The sequence below is a fragment of the Protopterus annectens genome, chromosome 2.part0 (genome assembly GCF_019279795.1).
Source record: "Protopterus annectens isolate FY-2018-M chromosome 2.part0, PAN1.0, whole genome shotgun sequence".
Lineage (NCBI taxonomy): Eukaryota > Metazoa > Chordata > Ceratodontiformes > Protopteridae > Protopterus > Protopterus annectens.
Window position 1 is genome coordinate 1,055,116,524 of NC_056728.1, and position 25,358 is coordinate 1,055,141,881.

Sequence of the window (25,358 nt, forward strand, 5' to 3'; positions counted from 1 at the left end):
TCAGATTACTACACTGTGTGTGTGAATAGTAGGTCACACAAGATAGACCATGTACATTTAGGCTAGTGTGCCTCTGTCTAGCAGGGACACAGAAGATATCCCAGGGGTAAACATATGATCACCCATACAGTCATCAAGATGTCCCCTGTAGGTGGTCAGTGGCTGGCTCTGCCTATGTGAAATTGGGATTACATTCTGGAGTGAGTGCAGCCTCTGGGATAAGAATCTGTCCCTTCACAATGTCCTATTAACATCTGTGCTGAGGTATACGTCCCTGGAGTGTGTAGCTCCAAGGGAGTCGGATATCCTGAGGTGGAGCATGTCCAGTAATTCTGGGTTGGGTATATCTGTAAACAACAGGCACACATCATATCTGAGTAGGTGGTAAGCGACTGCGCAGAGCTGGAGTTACTGCATCTGAACTGTGCAGGGCATCTGTGTGAGTCCCTAGATCTGCTTGGTGAGGAACTTCTGTGGCCAGTACAGTTGCTGCAGGTGTCGGGTAAGGTACACCCCAAATGTGGCATTGTAACCAAGCATGGATGTGATGAGTATAGGGGCACAATGACCTCACTCGATCTAGATGTGAAACCATATGGGATAAGGTGGCCCACATAGAAGGTGTGTCCAACCACTTTGGCAACATGAATGTCAAAGGCGACAGTATGAACAAGTCATGTCCCCAAACCCCTAACAACTCCTACCGTATGTAATGGAGTACTACCTATGTGGTAATGTGTGGGCATGTTGTTATTCCCAAAGGGGATGACTATGCAACTAATAGCATTTAGCTGTAGGCCATGGCTCAGGCACCAGTCATCCATCTCTGTGAGACCCTGTTTGAGTATGCATGTGGCAGCTGGAGAGTTGATCATGGCACCCAGTTTGCAGTCAAGTGCAAACATGTTCAGCCATATTCCCCCTGTGGTATCCTGTACGTCAGACAAATATATACTGAACAAGAGAGGTCCCGGGACCTAGCCATGTGGGATTCCACGTGTAACTGGTGTATAGTCAGACATGGCACCTGCAATTCTGACCATGTGGGTGCTATCCCTGATCCAGGTATCAATCCATTGTGTGAGATATGTGTCCATATTGATGCTGGTGAGCCTATGCATAATGGCCCAGTGAGTTATTGTGTTGAAGGATTTTGCAAGGTTCAGGTAGGCTGTGTGGATAGCCGTCCCTATGTCGATGGACCTGCTAGCCATTTAAAGAATACAAACAGGTTCAAGAGGCAAGATCTGCCCACAACAACGCTGAAATGTGTAGGGCACAGTGTCTGTAGGTTCCTGATGTCTATGTGTATGAGTCCCATGACAATACGCTCCTTAGCTTTGCAGAACAGGCTACTTAGGCTTATAAGGCAATATTGTCTGTGGTCTGTTGTGGCACCAACTCTGTGGAGTGGGACCCCTGTCGCTGTACGCCATTCCTTGAGTACATATCCTGTGATAACTCCGATATTGAACAGTGATGTAATGTGAGGGTTGCGTCTGTCATGATGCTCGTGTAAGATGCAGGCTGGGACACCATCTGGTCACATTGATACTGTGATGTATGCTTTGGGGAGGGCAGCACTCACCTGTTACTGTGTGATGTCAGGGAGGTTATACTCTGTGGGGATGGATAGTTGCTCCTTAGGGGGAATGGGTGGGAGACATCTGCACTGAACCTGTTTGCCAGAATGTTGGCAATGCCAGTGGGTTCAGGGTAGGTTTAGTCAGTATGCAGTAACTCACAGCATATAAGTGAGTGTCCACCCAGGTTCCTGACATAACTGAAGAAGGCCGTGTGATAGTCCTACGTGTCTGTTGCAATTGTTTGGTAGAAGCAGCCCTTAGAAAAGTTCATGAGTGATTGTAGCTGTCTGCTAGTACAGATCACAGATGCCTTCCCAGTCTGGGATTGTGCTCTATCATGTAGTAGCTTCCTCCTGACGTTGTACAGCTTATTAATGGCTGGGGTCTACCAAATAGGTCCCCTGCCATTGGAGTAGTGAGTCCTGTTGTTATTTGGGATAGCACAATCCATGCAGTCCACTAGGTGTCCATAGAATTAGCGACTGTTGGGCAAGGGTGTCGGGCTTGAGATATAATGGTGTTTGTGGAGACCTTCATATTCTCCATAGTTCCCACGAAAGCCGAGTGTGTTTCCTGAGTTTGGGAGTGTGTTCTGTAGCAGGCAACAAACCGAAAGGCAGTATTGCACAATGGTAGTTGTATATGTATGGTCTGTGATGCTTTGTGCAGTGCTACTAACCTGGAGGTGTGTGTATCTGTGATGTATATGGATACTCCCCCTAGTTGTGTTGTCTGTTCCATGTCTTGTTGTCAGACAGCATGGTATGAAACATAACCTGGTAGTGCTGGTGTGCATAAACGAGCCTGAACTAGGCGTCTGTCAGTGCACAGATATCGCTATCCTCCATACTGAGGAGAGTCCTGAGTGGCCGCAATATGAGGTTAACACAACTGTTGTTGAGCAGCATTACCCTTAGTTTCATTTAACCTGTAATGTCTATGGAGGTGGGTTTGTCTTCTGAGCCCTGCTTAAAAAAGGAACTATGGTGGTAGCAAGAGCCTTAGCCAGTATCCCAAAGTCCAAGGGTGACAGGTGCAAGCTGTACATAGTGAAGCTACGTGGCATGCTGAACATGTCACCATAGGCTGACAGACACTGTATCCCCTATGAATTAAACAAATTTGTTAGGCAACTGTTAAATGTGATATGCGTGTCCGTATACTGTGACATCATAATTGGTGGGTGTAAGATGCTAGACAAGGTCAGGGTCATACTGGCCTGGTCTACATGATCAGACTGTTCCTCCATGTATCATGTCATGTGGTCCAGGGAGTAACGTCTGAGGTTATACACACCAGCATGGACAATGATGGTGCCAGTCCTGTACTTGCTTTGGAGTGACCTGACTGCCTGTGTTATGCGGCAGATCCTGTCACCCAACAGGCAGCCCAAAGTGACTATTCCCTTGTTATGGCTGGTGAGTGGTACGTCAGTGTGTCTGACAATAAGTGTCGCCTATTACAAGTGTATTAGGTGTGTTGTTTAGCCCGAAGGGCAGTGACTGTGTGGCACACTGACATTGTGAAAAATGTGATATGTGGGTATTGTAGTGGGGTAGCAGGTGTGTGTGTGTCTGTGTTGGAGGTCTCTGCTGCTTAGGTAGAGTACATTTACAGCATCCAAGTATGTTTATGTGTGATAATGTGGTTTGAGTGCTGTTGCTAGTGGATATGTGAGACTGATATGTGGTGCGTGTGGTTACCTTCACCACCTGATAGACTGTGCCAGGTATGGGTCAAGAGAGTTCAGCACCCTGTATATCTATATAGGTGTATCTCACACATATATCTGAGTTTGTCGGGAGGAGGAGAGGGTTGTCTGTGTACATGAGGCAGATGTGACATTGTGTCAATATCACAATATTCACCAGCTGGACTGAAGAGTACACACAAATCCGACCCCTGGACATGCCAGGATATTATCATGACATACTCTGTAGCCTAATCACAAAGGATCAGTAGGGTGTTAAGCATGCAAAAGAGTATAACAGGGATTAGTGCTCATGTTCGTTGGTGTTTTGTAAAGAGTAGCTGAGAAGGAGTTCAGACTGAATCATGACACCTCCTTCAGCTATGTCATAAATAGCAATCTTCACCCATATATGTCCTGAGTCAGGGCCAACTGTACCTGAGTGACAATGCTGACATCATGACAGACAGGCCCATATGTACAGCATCATACCAGGAGACATCACATGTAGAATGGATGAGCAGCTACCACCACTGCCAAAAGCATGGCAGCAAGTGGAATACATTGATTCCCAATATGTGTCATGCACAAACTACAGAACAAACAGATCATCCACCTGAACAGTCAGCTGAGCCTCACCCCCTACACAGGATGTGGAACCGTTGAATGTGTCACAGCTACATATGGCACTCCCCACAAGTGTTGGTGCACAACACACCACGGGAAGTCAAGTCCAGTATGCCTATGAAGTCTGATCTGCAAGGTCATGGAGCCCATCATGGTTCCAGTCATAAACAGAGCTATTGGAATTTGACATACACACAACCCTACCAACCGTGATATGTTCATGTGCAGATCATGGTTCCCAAACATGCTAGACTGTTTGCAAGGCAGCCACCCAGGACATAAATCAATGAACACATCTACACATGTGTCACATAGACTTTGAATAGCCCTTTATCAACATCCCAGACACATGTAGTATCCACAAAACCAACAAGCTGTGCATAAATATGTGTTGACATATGACGGAATGTCAATGTGTCCACAGATAGATCACACAAGGTAAGGATTCAGAGGTCTTGTTCAAGCTGTTGACACCTGTTGACCCACATGGACCATTCCTGGAATGGCATAAAGCAAAGTTTACACACATCACCATGTCCAGTCTGATGATGTCACCATCCTACAAATACGACAGGAGAAGGGAAACCAGCCAGTAAAGCAAATAGCATGCCGTGTTAATGAGTCTCTCTCTAGTATCATAGCATAGTTAGGTAGGGGTTTGAATCCTGCAAACAGTGAGAGTGTGTGTGTGTTGGGGGGGGTGTGTATGTGTGCAGTTTCCTTTGAGAGGTGTCCCCTTTTTGAAGACTGGGAAAACACACTAAAAGAGGTACATTCCTCTTTGGAAAGACTGATGATGTCACCATCCTACAAATACAGCCGGAGAAGGTAAACAACCAATAAAGCAGATAGCGTGCCATGTTACTGCATCGCTCTCTAGTCTCATAACATAGCTAGGTAGGGGTTTGAATCCTGCAAATGCTGACTGTGTGTGTGTCATTGTTGGTCAATGCGGTGTGGGTTTTGCTTTTACTATGGTATGACATAGTATGATTACAACAGTAAGTGTATTGCACACATCAGGTATCTGTGTGGCAAATATATATGTGTACATGTCCCCTCAATCGGTACATAGGTGTGAAGCCTGCATACTACATGAATACATTTGTTTCCATTGACAGGTTGTGCCGCTGCTTCTCAGATCGTAGGTCACATATGTATGTATGTGACAAGGCCATCCACTGTCGTGTTCTGTGGCCAAGATCATCTGTGGCACACACACACATGACAGTTACTTAAGAGTAGTGTGAGTGAGGGTATATGCCTGGGGTATATGTCAGACATGGTCATACACAACAAAGACTGCCAATAATGGACAGTCTTTATAGGTGTACGACTGCCTTGTGGATATGCATTCAGGCCTCTAATGTCTTATGTGATACACCTTGGGACTCCACAATACCTATGGATATGTGGATACCAAGGGACACATGACATAACATGAGGCTGTATGTACACATTGGTACCCAACATACATGTTGAGGGCTACCACCTGTGTGGTACTGACGGGATAGTATGTATAGTACATGAGGATGACTATGCCATAGTCAGCTTACTGCTATACAGCATGTATCAGACAACAGGTATCTGTCTGTATGATACCCTTGTGTAGGATATGCATCCCATCCAGGGAATGCATTGTAGGCCAATCCATGCATTTCCAGATTTGGATGGACACATCCCTAGTGTGTCTGCATGTACCTAAGGGGGCTATATGCCAAACAGGTGTGGTCACAGGAATGGATGGCAGTTATTACCACTGGTTAGTGTTATAGTGTAGCACCGGAAGGATCCAATTGTTACTGGGTTCCCTACTACTGTGTGTCATTTGTCAGGACATCATCCAATGATTGCTTATAGTCATGCTGTTGAGGTTGTGTATACTACCAGACCACATATCATTGACAGATATTAACGGTATCACCCACAGCATAGTGTCAACCCATGTCATACATACGTCTACCCATGTTAGTACATAACTGTAGTAGAATGCATACTGGCCATTGAAAGATACTATGAGATGTTAACAATGTGTATGACAGAGTATGCCACACATCCCATGTGTCCACTATGCACATACATCCAGACAGTGCGCACCCACCACGTTCACAGATGTACACTTGCTAATCTGTACTGCACACATCACACATGTATTGTCCACTCACTAACACATGCTGGCAACACATTACACTTCAGCCAAGTGGCACATGTGTGGACAATACATACTCAGATCTAACAGTGGTATAAACAATGCTACACTGACAATCAGAGCTTTGATGCATAATGTCTGCTCAGATATACCTTCAAGGATGTCATTACACTTCCTTGTTGACAACTTGCTATTATTGCTACACTGCTATAGTGTCACCCTGTGCATCAGCACCATGTTAGCCTGTCCCTCCGTCAATGATGCAGATGACAGGAAGCGACACAGGTATCATCATATGCACAGGGCATTTCATTGTTTGCCAGAGCCTGACATTGACCCATCCAATCGACATGCCTGTGTGTGTGTGTGAGGGACAACAGTACAGCATGGGCCAATGTTGATGTAATGTGTGTGTGTATGTGTGAGCCCTAGCTGTTTGGTTAATGTGTGTGTGCCTGCATGCACACAGTTCCACCATGTGGCTGCCATATAAGGTAGTTTGTGGGACAGCCACAGACTGTACCTGCTAGGCTGTACAGATCACTGTCTCTGGCCATGGACACAGTACCTGTGCCTGGCAGGGGTGCTATGGACAATATCGGGTACCAACCCTGACTGGGTACTGTCATCAGAGGTAGAGGTATGACGACTGGACCCATGTCCCTGCTGGGACTGGCCAGAGCCATGTGTACGTGGTCTACTGGGACGGTTAATGGACAGGCCAGCCTCAGCATTGCTGGGACTGGTACTGCCATTATGGGAGCGGCTGTGAACTGTGGGCTGTCTGTGACCACTTCCAGCTGTTGCTGTTGCTGGCATGCATCCGCGTCGATGTCGCAACCGTCCTGCATGGTCCTGGCTCATGGAAAACATGTTGTGGAGGGCATCTAATGTCTCCCCCCAATGTCTATCAATGACCTTGGTGTAAATCCGGATGGCACCGGCAAGGTCACAGATGCTGTCATTGATAGCGGTGTAATATGCCCTCTGCACCCTAAGTCCCTGCCTGGTGTACCGTTCCATATGTGCCTGAGCCTGCATTACAGCCTGGAACATACTGGTCATCATAAGACCTGTGAGGGCACACCTGCCAGGGGCAATACGACCAGTGGTGCTCCCCCAAGAACCCCTGGACCTCCGCCTATGTGGTACCATTCCAGGTCTACGGCTATGGCTGCTGTGAGGGGATGAAAGTGCCATGGGTACCACACTCTCCTGGTCAATGCCAACTGTATGCTGTCCCTCACCTATGGCCATTGGTGGTGAGGGATGTATTGACAGTATGAGTGTGCACATAGATGGGGTTGAATGCTGTGCACTGTCGATTGGCAGACCAACGACAGACCCTGTCAAATCTTCCTATGCCAAAATACATGTGTCATCATCACCACTATTCGTGGCAGTGGCTTCAGGTTGCCTGCTGCTTTCGCCAACCCCTAACTCAGCACCTGGGAGAGGAAGACAGGAAACACACTTTACAGTCTGCACATGCAGACATGCACACATGAGCACATGAATACATGAACACATGAACGCATGCACACATGCACACATGCACACATGAACACATGCACACATGAACACATGCACACATGAACACTAATACACACCTCACTACAGCACATACACACACATACCAGCAATCCAACACATACTCTATAGTGGGTGAAGGTGGGTGTCAGTATCACAAGGTAGACAGTCACCACACACATGTCAGCATGCAGAATATGTGTTGCACAAGACCATGCAGTGCAAATGTAGACACCCCTATTAAATGGCAGTATACATGGCTTTGATGCAACTGTGTAGTTGTTCAGTGATTGGCTACACTCTGGAACACAATGTGTACATGGACACAACATTGCTGTGCAGGTGTCATCAGCTCTGCAAAGCCCTGTGCACCATCACTCACAAGTAAACATGCCATGGCTGCATGTGTTATCTGTGTGACACATAGATATCCATGTCTGAGTGCAGTGTCTGTGTCCATAGCAGATAATAGTGGGCACGGGTGTAGCACATGCATGCTATGTACACACACGGGATGTGCGGTGCATGTTGACGTGAAGAAATCCCAATGCTCGACATGGCCGGTGTACACTGGTTATGGTGAGTGTGGGACATATTGCAGATATGTGGGTGCCAGACATGGCATGGCATGCTACATGACTGCAACATTAAACACCACACATACCCAATGTGTGTCAAGTGACCTATACATTCACTAGCATTCCAGGACATATATGTGACACTTTGTGTGGATGGTGACTGCTGTGCATATTGTGTATACTGGCATATGTAAGCACACAGACAACATGTTATGCATATTGTGTATAGGTGCATATATTTGCACACACACAACACTGAAGTGCAAAGCAATGACTGCTATGAGTAGTACTGTGGTCACTGTAACTGGATGGGGTGTAGTACCCTGTGCCATCATCAACATGCATCTTGTGGTCACTCACAGCTACTAATGTGTGCAAGACCACTGCCTAGCATGCTGTACCTGAACTGCAGTGCCGTGGCTGCATTCACAATTACACAGCCACCTTGTACATGGGTGTGTGAGGTGCCCAATAGGGAGCATTGCCTAACATGACTGTGTTATGTGTTGCAGAGTGTTGCACAGCCCCATGATAGGCCTCTACCCCTGAGGTACATCATGTGTGTGTGCATGACATGTGGGATACTGAAGTGTGACCTTACAGCGGGTGTGTGGTAATGCCAAATGTAGCATGTTTTCGTGTACTGAGTATGATAAATGTGTTCTGTTGTGCACAGCTGTAGCAACTATGCATATCCAATGTGCAGTACAGTGTTGCCACAATTGTGTCTGCTGCTCTGTGCATTGCATGTGATTGAGGCAGCTACTGACTTTACTGAGATGATTGATGTCTCACAGCAAACATGCACAGCATGCATTATGCATAGGTGTGTTATGTGTACATGGCCTACACCTCACCTATGACATGCACATTTCATTACCAATATTAAAGTGTTAACACACTCACCAGCATGTATTGTCTGCCCTGCTGTCACACCAGAGGGACCTAGAAGAATATGACACAGTTTGTCAGTGGCCACAACTGTGGCATTGCTACTGTGAGTGTGCTAACCGACAGTGGAACAACAGTCAACAGTCACAGGTGTACGGATACTATTCCAAATATCAGTATTGCACACATTAGGCAGCACAACTGCTAAACACACAGTACACATCTCACATATGCATATTCTAACAATACAGGTAATGGTAGTTTACAGCTAAGGTGTATTACCTGCATGCTCCATGTCATCCTGCTGGGTGGCTCCGGCCTCCATGATGACACATGTGTGACCCCATGCTTAGGAGCAGCTCCTCCACTCTGGTGAGGGGGGATGTATGGCCACCCCACCACCTGTGGCAAGCTGTTGCCTATGGATATCAGATGCACGCTGCTGGACATGTCTAATTAAATCACTGCAGTGATGGCGTACCTGCTCATATGTCCGGTTATGCATACTTATGTCATTTACCTGGCGAACAAGGTCTTGCCACAGTGCAGTACGGTCATGCTGGTGCTGGCTGGCCCTGGAAAAAAGCAGGTTATAGTGCTGCACCAGGCTGTTCAGAATTTCCTGCTCCTCTGCAGTTGAATATGATGGATTATGTCGATGAGCCATAACCCTGGATGACAATTAAACGATATGTGTGAGCATGTCATGTGGCACACTTAACATTATGAAGTACAGATATCACTTAACTGCCATATATAGCATCTGTCTATCAGAGGATACACACATTCAATACCACATATCAGTGCTCAGCCCACAACTGGCTGACAGTGCCTGCAACACTCCATATAACACACTAGTATACACCAGTAGTTGGCACACTGTTGGGATACAATGCACAACCTCACCCCGGGAGTATATATCAAGCTAATGCATGAAGAAATATGTCATCCAATGCAATGAATGTCATGTACATTTATAGTATTATCGGTAAACCACCCTAGTCTTTGATGCCATACCCCTAGCTAACATATATGCACGGTTGTTAATATAGCTGGCATACTGCTGTAACAGAGTATACATGTTGCTAGGTACACACACATACCCTGTAACACACATGTCATTGCAGGCATGGTACAGGCATCATTAAACACACATCGGGCATACATACAACACACAGATGTATGCCGACACAGATGAGCATTACTTGTGTACCTTATAGTACTGTGTGACCCTACTTACAGATACCTATGCCTGTGGTATGTAATCTGTGCAGACTACAGGAAACACACAAGACAGTGTTACCAGGGACTGTGAACATACACCATACTGTGCTGTTTAGGCCTACAGCTTCAGGTAGTACAACAGTTCATATGTGAGCTGGAGTCAGCAGCAGTACCACTTACTGAGCATACATGTATTGCTTCAGCCTACATTGGTACACCACAGTCGTACACAAGGAACTACGTCACAACATATGCCATCCTACTATGTCTGCATCCCAATAACTGACACATCTTTCTCCGGCCTCACACCTAGGACACAAACTACCATGACAGACACAACCTCACACTAAGCTATCACACCTTTACAAACCTTGCACACAGTCACTGTCACACTCATTCCACCTCACATAGCAGGTATTGCACTGAGTACATGTGTGTGTGTATTGTGTCATAGGTGGGTAATATGCTATTGGCCCTAGGGCCTAGAGTAGCCTAGCCATATGCTACCCTGGCCTTTGACACACATGTAATGTGATTTCACTTACTCCTGTCAATCGGATACACAGAGGTGACTCCCAGGGCATATTACCTATCTCCAAAACAATCATCAGGGGTATGTATGACATCTGCTAATGAGGAGCCTTGTTTGTTCATGCTGGGTGGTTTAGTCCAGAGTATGGCATATTTGCGGATAGGAACCTGTACCTCCAGCATGTACTGTTTAGTCAGGTAACAAGGATTAGGGCCCTAGGTCATGTAGCCCGGAGGGATTGTGAGGTGTTGTCATGGTGGGTGGCCGACTTCTATGGGTGTGACATATCTCTGTATGTCCAGCAGTGGTAACCTCTGGGTGGGTGGTATGCAATGCACTCTAGCTGTGGTTTGTGAGTCAGTCTGCATAGGGCATGTGTTTGAGGGCAGTATTACTCTTTGTTAGTGTGTCTGTGGCCTTTCCACTTGCTGTAGTTGTCGTGTGAGGTACATACCACATGGGGCATTGTGATGAGTAGAGGGGAACACCGACCTATATTTCCCTAGATGACACACCTTTTGTGATGACACGTACCACGTAGACAGATTACATTACTACTGTTGTCACTGTGATTATCAAAGGGGAGCCTACTGTACACCTGTGTCCCGTGTACCCTTCTGACACCATAAGTGTTAGGCAGGCTACCACCTATGTGGCAGTTACTGCGTAAGGTGTTTTGGAATGGGGTATGGCACTGCGGTATCAACACTGGTGTTCAGTCCATGCCTTTGACAACAGGCACCTGTTGCAGTATATATGACCCTGTGTCTCCCTCACTCTCTCTCACATATATATGTATATATATATATATATATATATATATATATATATATACACATACATACATATATACATATTTATCCATATCTAACCGTATCTATCCATATCTATCCATATCTATACATATCTATACATATCCATACATATCCATACATATCTATACATATATATATATATATATATATATATATATATATATATATATATATATATATATATATATCTACATATATCCATATATATCTATAGATATCTATATATATCCATATATATCGATATATATCTATATTTATCCATATATATCCATATATATCTAAATATATCCATATATATATCTATACACACATATATATGTATATATACATGTATATATACACATACATGTAAACATCCATTGCTGCACATATAGCTGCACATATAGGCACATATACTGCCCACCTTTCATGGTGGGGATGTCAATTATGCAACAGTTGTGAGACATACGGTTATGTAATACTATTGCACAATGTTGTGCAGAATGCATTCTGCTGTCCTCAGGCCGTATAGCTGTTGCAGGCCTCACTGCCTGTAGCTCAGTCCCACAGTGTTTAATACCACATGACATATACCAACACTGCTTGCTTTCTGCAATGCCACACACTACAATCTACATACATATGTGGACATAGCAGCCTTCAACAACATACTTATGTCCAGCCTTCACTAACAGTTGCAGTATGTTCCTTGCCCTATGCAAATGTGCATGTACATATAGATATGGACTGTTGCCACATATGGATGATTGACAGTATGTAGAGTACCCTTCAGACACATCTTTCGGATGTCACCAAATACATATCTGTTACATACCTTACCTTTGTATTCCTCACCTCCGTCTGTTGTAGGTGTTGTTTTTTTATTGTTTATTTATTTATTTTTTTTTTTTTGGTTTTGTTTCCTCTGTGTGTTGCTGTTTGTTTTCAGTGTCTGTCTTCTTCTGCCTGTTTGTGTCTGTCTGTCTCTGTCTCTCTCGCTCGTGCTCTCTCTCTCTCTCCCAGTTGTTGCAATGATATTATTGCATGTGTGGACAGCAGATACAGACTGCTTTTCTAGGTTTCTGCACATGTGCATGTGATGGCCTCTGCACCAATTGGTGCCCACCATTTAGTAATTGCATGCAGCCTGCTGTGTGGTAATTGCAGTTCTCACTGTGATTTCAGGACACTGCCATAAAATGATAGGTTAGGTAGGCATAGCCCTTTCAGTTTTGCAAGGTGGGGACCATGCTTGTTTGCTGTGGACACTGTTGTCTCAGTCAGAAGGTTGGTATATGTCTCATATCTGAAGCTGGGTTGTAGCCAGTGAAATGCATGTTGTACTGAAACCTGACTGTTGCTTCTTCCAGTACACTCTTCTCAGTGTGTAGGTTTACTCACATCTCCTAATGCTAACACTGGATACATGTGAGTATGTACTTTCTTTTTGAATTAGAGAATTAACTGGCATACAACAGTAGTTATTGCAATGGCTATCTATGGCTTTCCTATTTTCCCTTTACATTCACTCATTGTAATGCATGTTATATTACTTTCATCACCAAGTTATTGTATGTCTGCTGTGGTGTAGTGGTACTTCATGCAGACTGGTGAGCCCAAGGTCCTGGGTTTGAGACTGACAAGGTTTTTTATTTTGCTGCTGAGCAGTACAAGGGCCTTGTCATACAGAGTGACTAAGGCACTTTTAAGCAGTTGTAAGCGGGTTTGCGTGGGTTTGCGCAATGCTTAGCGGTGCTAAGCTTAGCTTAGCTTATTTTATTTTAGCAATACTAAGCCAAGCTTGGCTTAGCTTATCATATCTTAGCAATGCTAAGCTAAGTGCACACATGCGCACACTGGTGCAAATCCGCTTACTACTGTTTACAAGTGCTCACTCCCGCTAACCCCTGCACTCATTTATTTTACAGAAAAGTAAATGGGGAGCTAGGAATGTGGTGATAAAGGGTGCACAAAGAGGGGAAGACAGTAGGGAAACCAGCTCTGGATGTACAGGATGGGTATGGAGAGGGTCCATAGCTGCCCATTTCTTTACCAGCAACAGCTGTGCATATGCAATACATTAGGAGGGATATTTGAAACCTTCCACCCCTGAGAGAGGGGTGAGGACAACTAAGTGTGTTGTACTACCAATTATGAATATCAGGCACATGCACTGTTTGTGAACTGCTATACTGTCATTAGTAAGTTACTCACTTCTGAACAGTTTGTGGTTTGTTTGTGCTGAAATTAGCACAGTCTGCTCAGGACAACTGGCCATATTTCACTACTGTGTATGCCTACCTACACCCTTGGTTGTGCCTGACTACATGGGTATATAGTACCTTTGGGTAGGGGTGCAGAAGTGCAGAGTGCATTATTTATTATCGTGTGATGTTTATCTTACTGAACATGCAGAGTTGCTGTGTACCTGTAAGTCTATAAAGGCTAGTAGTCTGAGTAGCTCCCACCTGTGGACATATCCAGATGGTAGACAGAGGTCAGCCTAGTATTCTTTGACTGTGCACCACAGCAGTCTTTTCAGCACCTGAACAATGGCATTGTCACAGGTGGTTGCTAGCAGTACATGGCTACATCCTTTGCTATTTCTGTGTTGTACTTCTACATAAGGGCATGCTTGTGGGATTCATTCGACAGCTATTTGCAGATTGTGTAACAGCAGACAAGCTGATATGCCTGTGTGTTTCTGACTCTTCCAGGCCTCAGATACTCTCACGTATATATTTGAACAGCCTCAGGGAAAGGTACATATAACTGGGATACACCTGTGATATATTTCAGACATTTTTCAGTTCAGACTTTGGGGGATTCAGAGCATATGTATTACTACACCTTTTCTGATGTGCAAACAGTGTCTACTCTCACTTATTGACATTTGTCATTAAGTGAGATTCCCCACCTTTCTGCCTACTGCTAGTACATTCCACAGGGAGTCAGAGGGGCACAGCTAACATTTGTTTACAAATCAGGGTCATCACTGTAGAGCAGTCACTGTTGGGAGGTCTGGCCTGTGACCTATGCAAATATGCCAGTGTTTATCCTGCTCTGATACTGTGTGGGGTTTGTAAGGTGCTACTGTAACATTATTCCCTACTAGCATGGCTGATTCTCCTTTCGCAGTCATGTCATGCAATTCAACAACATCTGCTGGTTAAGGCCCACAGAACATGATTGGTGTTATGCCATTCCTATTTTCCCTTTACATTCACTCATGGTAATGCATGATATATTGCTTTCAGCACTAAGCTATTGCATTGTGCTGTGGTGTAGTGGTACTTCATGTAGCCTGGTGAGTCCAAGGTCCTGGGTTTGAGACTGACAAGGGTATTTTATTTTGCTGCTGAGCAGTATAAGGGCCTTGTCATACAGAGTGACTAAGGCACTTTTAAGCAGTTGTAAGCGGGTTTTCGTGGGTTTGCTTGATGCTTAGCAATGCTTAGCTAAGTGCACACAAGCTCACACTCACGCACCCCCACTAACTACTGCTTAAAAGTGCTTACTCCCGCTAACCCCCGCACTAATTTCTTTTAAAGAAAAGAAAATGGGGAGATAGGAAAGTGGTGAAAAAGGGGGCACAAAGAGGGAAAGACAGTAGGGAAACCAGCTCGGGATGTGTAGGATGGGTGTAGGGAAGGTCCATAGCTGCCCATTTCTTTACCAGCAATAGCTGTGCATATGTTTGAAATTTGTTGTGAAATTTGAAACCTTCCACCCCTGAGAGAGGGGTGAGGACAACAAAATATGTTGTACTGCCAATTAGAATTATCAGTTTACATGTCCAGCAGACATGTGTGCAAATTGGGCAGCTATGTATGGGGCGTAATTTGTTTGTGAGAACAGATTGCCCTTTTTTTTTTTTTTTCAGGTGAGAGTGGAATGTGAGGTAGAGGAAGTAGGTATATTTGGGGAGGTAGGTTGGGGAGGTAAACAGACAAGACAAACAAGATGCATACAGGGTCAGAGTTTGACACATGGGGTGGGTGAACACAATTGACGGGGAAGGATGTTTGGAAATTGCAAGCCCATGAGCCCACAGATGGTAACAGTAGAACTTAGATCTCCACCCATGGGCAGTCACCACTGCACCTTCACAGCCCCGAGGGTGGCTGTGCTGAGGGCTGTGTAGGACAGGCAAGCTCACCCGAGAGATGCGCCACTCTCACCTCGAGCTGGCATAGGGGATCAATGACTGAATGCTGGATCTCCCTACGCACCACAGCCCGGACCCTAGCAAGGTTGACAGGTGGCCCTTCTCCACCCATGGTTGCACGGGGGGATGAGCCCCATCCTCTGCAGCGCTTCCACCCGAAGGTGGCACAGGACCAATGGAGGAGGGGAGCCCGGGCTGGAACCAGAGCCACTGGTGCCAGGTGCACTCGCCAACTGAGGAGGGACAGGTGAGTCCGCTGGGACCGGCCTTCCCATATGTTCTGTGATTAGGTGTGTTTAATTACAACATAAACAACAGCATTCCAGATTAGTTGTAACAGCATGCAGTAATATTCCCATTAACCCAACACACCAAGGTTCCAACAGTTGAACAGCAAGCATAACACATGCATATATTGAACGACAGTGGATATTCCAACACCATGCAGGGATGTTTAGTAGCAACAGGCCACCATGAACATGGTGTTTGAACAGGCACATGCATCAACATCAATGCAAATATTGATAAAACAATAGGACATATGTCCCAACAAATATTTAAGGTTACACATACCCAATGAGGTGTGGAATTGCATGGTTTATGCACATACAGTAGGGTGTAGAAAAAACCTACATTTTATAATGACCTTTTAGTCTACACTACATTCCCAGTGACTACAAGTGTATATCCCCTACCTGTATTATTACACTTGCCATCGTACATTAGGTTGTGTCATGGGTTTGGCTAGTTCAATATATGCCTGACCTATATCTGACATACTAACTGTCCATGATGCAGATGTTACTGCTACATATTTCTTGTTTGCATTTATATTTCTTTATCTACATATCTGGGATGTTTTCACATGACATTTTCACTTCGATTTGTACAGAACCCTGCATTTCTTGACACACACTCACATTTCTGGTGAATAATTACATGCTAGATGTGTGCCAGGTTTACTTATTCATGCCAGCCAGTAACTGACTATTGTGGACTGTATATATGTTTCACAGCTACTAGCACTTCCATCACCCACTTTATATGGGACTGCATAACTCTGGGTTGCCAGCACATTTTCAAACAGTACCGTTTGTATAATGCAAAGGTACAACAACATTTCAGACTCTGTGACACGGACACACTCTGGGTTTTAGACCTTTATTAATGACATTGCACACTTTTCCACAGGCTCACTCCTTTGTTTGTCTTAACGATGTTTATGGCAGACATGTTCAAGACATATTATACCTTTATTAATAGGTTAGAACAATCTTTTTTCAGGCTCACTCACTTATGTTATATGACAGTGCCTGCAGAGATATTATTCCAGACATATGTTACCTTTCTTAATGGGTTACTACACTCTTTTTCTGCCTCTCTGATGTTTTTATCTGACAGTACATGCAGAGGACTTATTCAGGCAATTCTATGGCTGTTTTATTGGACTACAACACTTTCTTTCATGCTCTCTCCCATATTTTATATAACAATACATGCAGAATAATCACTAACCTGCCTGGTGGCACAGCCTTAGCAGCCTATCTGCATAGGCTTGCTGATTCATAGCACGGTCACCTGTAGCTGTAAAGTAAATGAAGGGATATTGAGACATACCTATCCGTTATACATACTCCATTATCAATTCTTACATACTGCATTCCATGGCTACATACTCAGTAGTGGGGCATTCTGCATCCCACGGGCCTCCTGTATCCACTGGTTCAGGCGGTCCTGCTTTCATCTCTTCAGGTCTGCATGGTGGTGACGGACCTGCTCACCAGTCCGAGCAATGCCTGTGGCACTGGTGAGGTCACAAGCTAACCAGTTCCACGCCTCTGCCTTGTACTCCATCCCTTGGAACTGGCCCTGCAGGAGTCTTGACTCGTGACGGTGGACAAGGAGCCAAACCATGTATTTGGACTCCTCAATGCCCCAACGTTGCACTCGGAAGCGTGAACCCTCTCCTGCACCTGCCATTCTGACTGCAAATGTGAGCTACAATCAGTTATGGCGAGTATTCCTGCCTATGGGGCTTAAATATGCCGCATTTCCCGCACTTTTTTGTGATTGGCCATTTTGTAAAATTCTCAGCTGACTGCAGACCTGCTTAGTAATGGTTAAACTACCATTCGTAAGTATATGAATGTTAATAGTGGCTGCTTTCCCTATGTTGTCATGGCTTAGTGGTTTTGTACTTTGATTATGATGCACAGGGTCCTGGGTTCGAACCTTGTTTTTCTTTTATTTTAATACCGTCTAGACAGGCTAGGGGGTTTGGCTGCGTTTAAGCAACTTAGCTCTACATTGCTCCATGGTGCCCTACGGTGCCCTGGTTGGCACTGCGCACGTCCGTGCAAACACATTGCACTGGGTAAAGCGCTTTTAACCTTTGGGCAACTCTATTGCACTGGGTAAAGTGCTATTAAACTATGGGCAGCTCTGTTTAGCTGGGTAAAGCGCTATTAAACTATGGGCACCTGTGTTTAGCTGTGTAAAGCATTGCTTAACAGCAGGCTATTATATATCTGGGTCCTTTAAACATATTTAGTTTGTTCACTGATACATTGTCCATGTCACTGCTTTTAATAAAATTTTAATCATATATGTCTGGTATTATTTCAAATACTGATTTAAAACATAAATAAGAAGGAGAGTGGTGGGACTCGAACCATGAATGCCTTACTCTTTATGCATACGCTCTACCATTATGCTATTGCAATTGGATATGATTTGCATAAACATTCTTTCTTATGCTCTTCCATGTCAGAATTGCTAACGCTAGCTAAGCAATGGGCACACCCACGCACACACGCACAAATACGGGCAGCTATATCGTGGATTTAAAAAAAAAATTATAATTATTTACTTTATATAAGTGTGATGGGGGTTTACAGTGTCAGGGAGTTTTGTGTTGGTTGCAAGTACATTTGAGCGAACTCGCTCTTGTGTGTTGACATTATGCTGTTTAAAACCTTGCAGGGGCATGCACATTTAGACTGCTCGGCAGTCGGACACACCCCCTGCTTTCCTACTCAGTCCGTGTAAGAGTTACGGTTGAGTCAGCGTGCCCCCATGAATATTCATGGCACGCTGATGTCAAACCGTTCAACTGCAGCCTCCAAGTAAGACTTATTAAGTCTTACACGGAGGATTAGTGAATCCAGGGGTGTGTTTTTAAAGTAATGAGTTGTTTAATTAATGGGCTGTCATGACAGGTTGGGTTGTGTCTTGTGACTATTTGAAAGCACTATTTAATGTTGTGGTTGTTTTTTAAATGCTTTTGCACTGATGAAGGGTTATTTTATCTGAAAGCTTTGTGTTTTATATTAAGGTACTGAATTCTTTAGCGTACACAGAGTCCATGAATTTGTTTCTGTTGCTTGGCTTTTATTTCATTGACAATGCCTTGCCATGTTTTTTTATCTATTTTTTTGTGGTTGCTGAATAAGGGTGGCAGAACAGATATATTGGACATGATGGGAAGATTGTTAGTGAGCACCAGATCCAAGAGGGAGTGGTTGTTGTTTTAGAGATTTTGATAAGTAGCATGATTGACTAAATGCATATGTTTTTTATTGGATAGGAACTTGCCAATGTCACTTCTCAGGGATCTAGGTACCTAAGTTAAAATCACATAGAATAACAATATTTTATAGTTGCAGGAAGCTGAGATGATCATAAGAATAAGGGATTTAGATTTGATAAGAGAGGCTGGAGGATTAAGGTAACCAACTGCTATTAGAAAGTGACTGTTCTTCCAGGAGGGAAGTTTTAGAAAGATCCATTTGGGTTCAGTATCTGAGGAGACATATAAATGAGCAATAATAGTGAGTTTAAGGTTATTTTTATACAGAATGAGAATGCCCCCTCCACCTTGTTTATTGTCACATCTTGTGTCTTGTAGGTATTTATATGACAGAAAAAGATGCTGAAAATTATTTATTGAAAATCAGTATTGTTTCTTATATTTGCCAAAGCACGTGAGTGACGTCATCTAGGCTTTGATACAATAACCTGTTAAAAGCATTCTCAAACATTGTATTGATATGAGCACAAAGCAGTCCCATCTTAGATGGCACATCTACCAACATCACTGTGAAAAGTCCTCTTCTGGAAATGATAGGACCTCACTCACTCTTCTGGCAACTCATCTAACAACTCCAGGATAGACCTCACTGTTCTCCTGTATATGTGTCAGATGTCAGGGGAAGCATCTGTAAATGGAGACACATAATCAAAAGTAAATGACATGCAGATATATTATAGTATGACAAGCAGAGAAGGCAATGTGTGAATGTGATACCCATGCAGATACCACACCGAAATGCAAGCATTCACATCCAGCCTTTAAATAGTGGTCCTGTGCTCCCTCTGTCATATGTATCAACTTCTCAACACAAGAATTCTGAGTAAACCCAAAAATAATGATGGGAAAAGGCCAAGAATCAGGGACAGGGTTTTAATTATTGCTGTTATAAAGTTGAAATATTACTAGAATAACAAGTTTTGTGTTGTTATGCATTTCCATTTTATGAAGAATAAACAAAGATATGAACAAAATTCAGGGCATTCTGAGAAAATCTGGACAGTTGACAGGTATGTGTCAGACTGTGAAAAAGAAGATATTACAACCGTAAATGATATAGCATTTGTAGATTATTACCGAGTCCATAAATTATAGTTGTGTAGTCAATGTCTATAACTCCAGATGTTCAAGCAGGAGTGTAGTTAGGGTGTGGAAAAGGGTGTATCTATACTGGGCACAAGTTGTAAAGGAGAACAGTCAGCAGTTGCCAATATGACTTTATTATAGGGAATGTCAGTGTTGCAATTAAGTGTTATGGCTGAAGTACTGAAGTGCTTAGTTGGTGGCATGCTAACTGCAGCATACATACCATTTACTGCAATGTACATTTGTGTTTGCAGCAAGCTGTTTGGTACAGATTTTTTTAAACAAATAAATCCAAACCAGCCCAAACGTTAAAAATGTTGAAACACAGGTGCACAGTAGGAAGGTAGCTGGAATAAAGAAGCTGAACCATGACAAAGTAAAATCTTCTTTTTTAATACAGAATGGTGAGCGCTTTTGCAATGGTAACCATACTTTTACATATATTTTTATGTTTATATCTATGCACATAAATAGTTACTAAATGAGGAACATGAGCATATGTATTTATTTATTGACGTTTTATGTATTTTATTTACATTTATCCACATGTCCTTGCCTTTACACTTTGTGTATGTGGTTTTTAAACAGAATTTTTCTGACATTAGCAATTAACCAAGGGCAAAACGTAACCACAGTAATTAACTGATTATTGAGTGCTGAATTAACTTTGAGTGGTAGGATTGGTTGTTCTTGTAATGAATTAAAGTATTGCTGTTCGAATGAACTGTCTGATGAAGCAATGGTTACCATTGTGAAAGCTCTTATCATTTTGTATTAAAAAATAAGATTTTACTTTGTCGTGGTTCAGCTTCTTTATTCCAGCTACCTTCCTACTGGGCACCTGTTTTTCAACAGTTTTTTTTAAGTTGAAGTTGTGGAGTGCAGAAAGGTTGGAGAGAGCAGACTTTGCTGCTCGGTTGAAGAATGTCAGATATGGGAATGGGTACTTTTTATTTTATTTATTTATTTATTTTATTTATTTATTTATTTTTGCTTTGTACAGTTTGGAAATGCTCTCTGGGAGGCCCAGTAAACAGTTAATGATATGGTGCAATCAACAACAGTTACAGAAGGTTTCTGTAGGACAGTGAAATATTATGATAAGCAAATTCAATATCCATATTTACATTGTAGTTACAAAAAGACAGTAGGGCAGAAGAGAGGTTGATAGAATAAGAAAAGCAGTGAGGAGATGAAGGGAAAGTTACATAGTGAATAGGAAATTACTAAATGAAAATGGGGAGTGACTTAGTAAAGGCAGGAAGGAGTATGGGCATTAGCATGATACCATATCATTAACTGTTTACTGGGCCTCCCAGAAAGCATTTCCAAACTGTACAAAGGTTGGGAGGGTGGCCTAATGGTTAAGGTGTTTGCCTTACAAACACAAGATACAGTGTTTGAATCTCACAGGGGATAACTGGCTAGGCTTAAAATGGCTCGCAAGAGCAGTTAGCCTAGTACTAACCTATGAACCTATGGGGAAGGAGCAGGGATGAAAAAGTGGGAGCAGGAAGGGGAACATGCTACATGGCAGAACACTTAGCCAGCCTTAGACATCCAACTAGGCAGCTGCCTAGGGTGCCATTGTAGCAGGGGTACTTTTTCATTAATCTGGATGGTGTGGATAGACCAGGATGGGTGCACTGGGCGGTGTGGAGGGGCGCTGTGGAGCCCTTTTGCTTAGGGCACCAGTTGACCAAAGGCCGGCCCTGGAAGTAATGACACCATTGTTAAAAATAGAGATCATTTAGACAGGTTAGATATGGAGAGGTTTAGCAACCCAGCAATAATTAGTAGACACAGCTTTTAGGGCAAGATAGTATTGTGTTACTATGGAATCATTTCTTTTTGAAAGATGCAACATTAGCAATAACTCATAATTGTTGGATTAGAGAGTTCCATAAGTGGGTTAAGAAGTAACTCGGGTTTTGGTCTCCTGTTTGCAGAATTAATTGCCCTCATCACTCTTAAAAATAGTAACAACTTCAAAATAAAGATAATAAAAATCATAAGCTGACTAATGACTATTTTATCAATTTCTTTTTCTTTTTTATCAGCTTTATTAAGTGCTTTCAGCAATAAAATCTACTTCATCAGAATAACGTAAGACAGTTGTAAACCACTTTTTAACTAAATTAGGTCACATGCCTGAAGAGTTAGATCAGATGAATCAAAAATCATATGACTCTAAAAATCACATTACATTACACTGAATTTAAGATACAACAACTTGCTTTTATAAAAAAACATGTTTTGTTAATGAAATAATCTGAAACAGCATGCAGTCTAAAATCTGCAGTTTTTCTTCCCTCCACTTCAAGATACTTTAGATACTAAAACATTACTTAGACCTGGTGTGGTACAGGTATCTAACCTTAGCCAAATCTTTTCCTTGTGTCCTAGCTTTGTTTCCCAGAACTCTCTTTTGTTGTCTATTACGTTATCCAGTACTGAAAATTCAGTGATGCAACATTGTGAATGTTTACTAAGCATGCTTTTTATCGGCCGTTTTATATTAAAATTATGTTTGTAAATCCTCTCTCTTAAGACATCTATCAGTTTTTTCCTATCTAGAAAGTATTGCAGGGCACAATGTATGTTACCCATTTTGTTCTACCAATAACTCTTATGATTTTAACTAAAGGTAATATTTTCTGCAGTGCCATCTACTACTATATCAGTATTTATGATTTTACACTGACTACACATACATACCCTCGGATTCTGCAAGCCCTGCACAGCATGCAGGATAAGTGCAGGAGCTTCAGCAGGCAATATGTCTGCCATGCAATCCAGGAATAACCTGTAGGGGCGTGCACAAGCGCTCCTGCACTTGTCCTGCATGGACTCAGGCCCTGTATGCAAATTACCCCATTTGCAGGAGAAATCCATGCAAATCAGGTGAATTTGCAATCCAGGAAGCTGGAAACTGGCCATGCAGGACTAGTGTAATCTGTAGAAATGTACTCCGCCAGTAACAGAATACATTTCTGCAAATTACAAAACAGAGCCATTACAGCTCCAAATAAAGGGCGGATATAATGTAAAAAGCATGCCAATGGCCAACCATAAGGCCATTAGCATGGAAAACACTTGCAAAAATAAAAAAATCAACTTTTATTTTTTTAGCTGATCTCGGCTGTTTAAGCATAGGGCAGTGGCATGCAAATGGGATCGGGGGGAAAATAAGAAAAAAAGCATAAAATAAGTATTCTAACCAAAATCATTATTTTGCCATTATACTCAATGGCAGGCAGAAGACAACATGGCTAGTGAATAGTAGTTGCTAAGGGGGAAGGCTCAGTGTAGGACATGTAACTATGCATTAGCAGGCAATCCTTTGCAAATGAGGGAAATGATACTGAATCCCAGATTTCCCCTGCATGCTAGTCAGCACCCAACAGTGTAAGAGCGGGAATAGCTTGGTGCAAACCTAGGAGTTAGCTGACATCATGGGGGGTTGTCAGGCATACTGTAAGCGGATTGGAGCCCTGTGGCTCGGGCTTGCTCCTAGCTTAGCAGAGCTAAGCAAGTGGGTGTGTCTGAGGCTGCCTAGCACTCTTTACATTGCCTAAGCGGGTGTGCACGCCACACACTGGGTTTTAAAGGAAAAAAAAGTAAACCAGGAAATAGCAACTCTGTGCACATTTGAGCACTCTGTTTGCGCAGCGTGCCTCCGATCTCAAACAGGAAGGCAATGGGAAGGGAAAACAGCAGTAGGAAGGTAATCTAGGAGACCTAGCATAGCTGGCAGGTGAAATGCATCAGAATCAGCCAATTACACAGGCAGCAGACCAGCCCAGCACAGAACACTACTATACACTATGCAAACACTTTTCCCTCTAGTTTTTCTCATACTCTACATCACCGGTGTATAAAAGCGGGGAACTTTTAACAAACAAAACAACAAAATGATAGGGGCTGCAGCTGCTATCATACAACAACATGTGGAAGAGGCTGAGGGTGGTGAGGATGAGAATGCTGTTGACGAACCCACAGTGAGGAGATGGAGAAGAGTGTACAGATCCAGGGTAACCTACCAGGGGCTACATGAGCTGGAGATAGTGGAACACTACAGGGTGGACAGGGACCTCCTACAGCAAATTGTTGAGCTATGCCGGCCACGCCTGACACACAGAACTAACAGAGGGGAACCCATCCCAGTGGATACCAAGGTATGTGTAGGCCTAGGAATACTAGCCACAGGTACCTCCCAAAGCCCAACTGGGGATATCATGGGGATCTCACAGGCATCAGCATCCAGAGTATTCCACCAGTTCCTGGATGCTATGTCAGCACATGCCATTGAGCATGTATATTTCCTCAACACCCGTGAGGTGTTGGCCAGCAATATGCGTCTCTTCCACCAAATAGCAGAATACCTTGAGGTGGTGGGTGCTATAGGCTGCATGCACATATGCATCAAAGCACTACCCGGTGAGCGGGGTATGGTCTACATCAACAGGAAGGGCTTCCCCTCCATCAACTGCCAGGTTGTGTGCAATGCCCAGGGCATTATAATGAATGTGTGTGCTGGCTGCCCTGGAAGCTATCACGATTCACACATCTGGCATCTGACACAGCTGTATCAGAGATTTGCCAATGGGGACATCCCTTATGGTCACCTAGTGGGGGATGCTGGTTATGCACTGGAGCCATGGCTGATGACACCCATCAGAAATGCACACACACCCGAACAAGAATGCCATAATGAGGCACATGCACAGACCAGAATCTTAATAGAGCATGTGTTTGGGATGCTCAAGTCATGGTTCTGGTGCCTGGACACATCTAGTGGAGCCTTGCAGTACTCACCAGCTACATGTACCCAAATTGTCATTGTATGTGCCATGCTACACAATATGATCCTGCAGAAACAGCTGCAACAAGAACAGCATGGGGCAAGGCCAG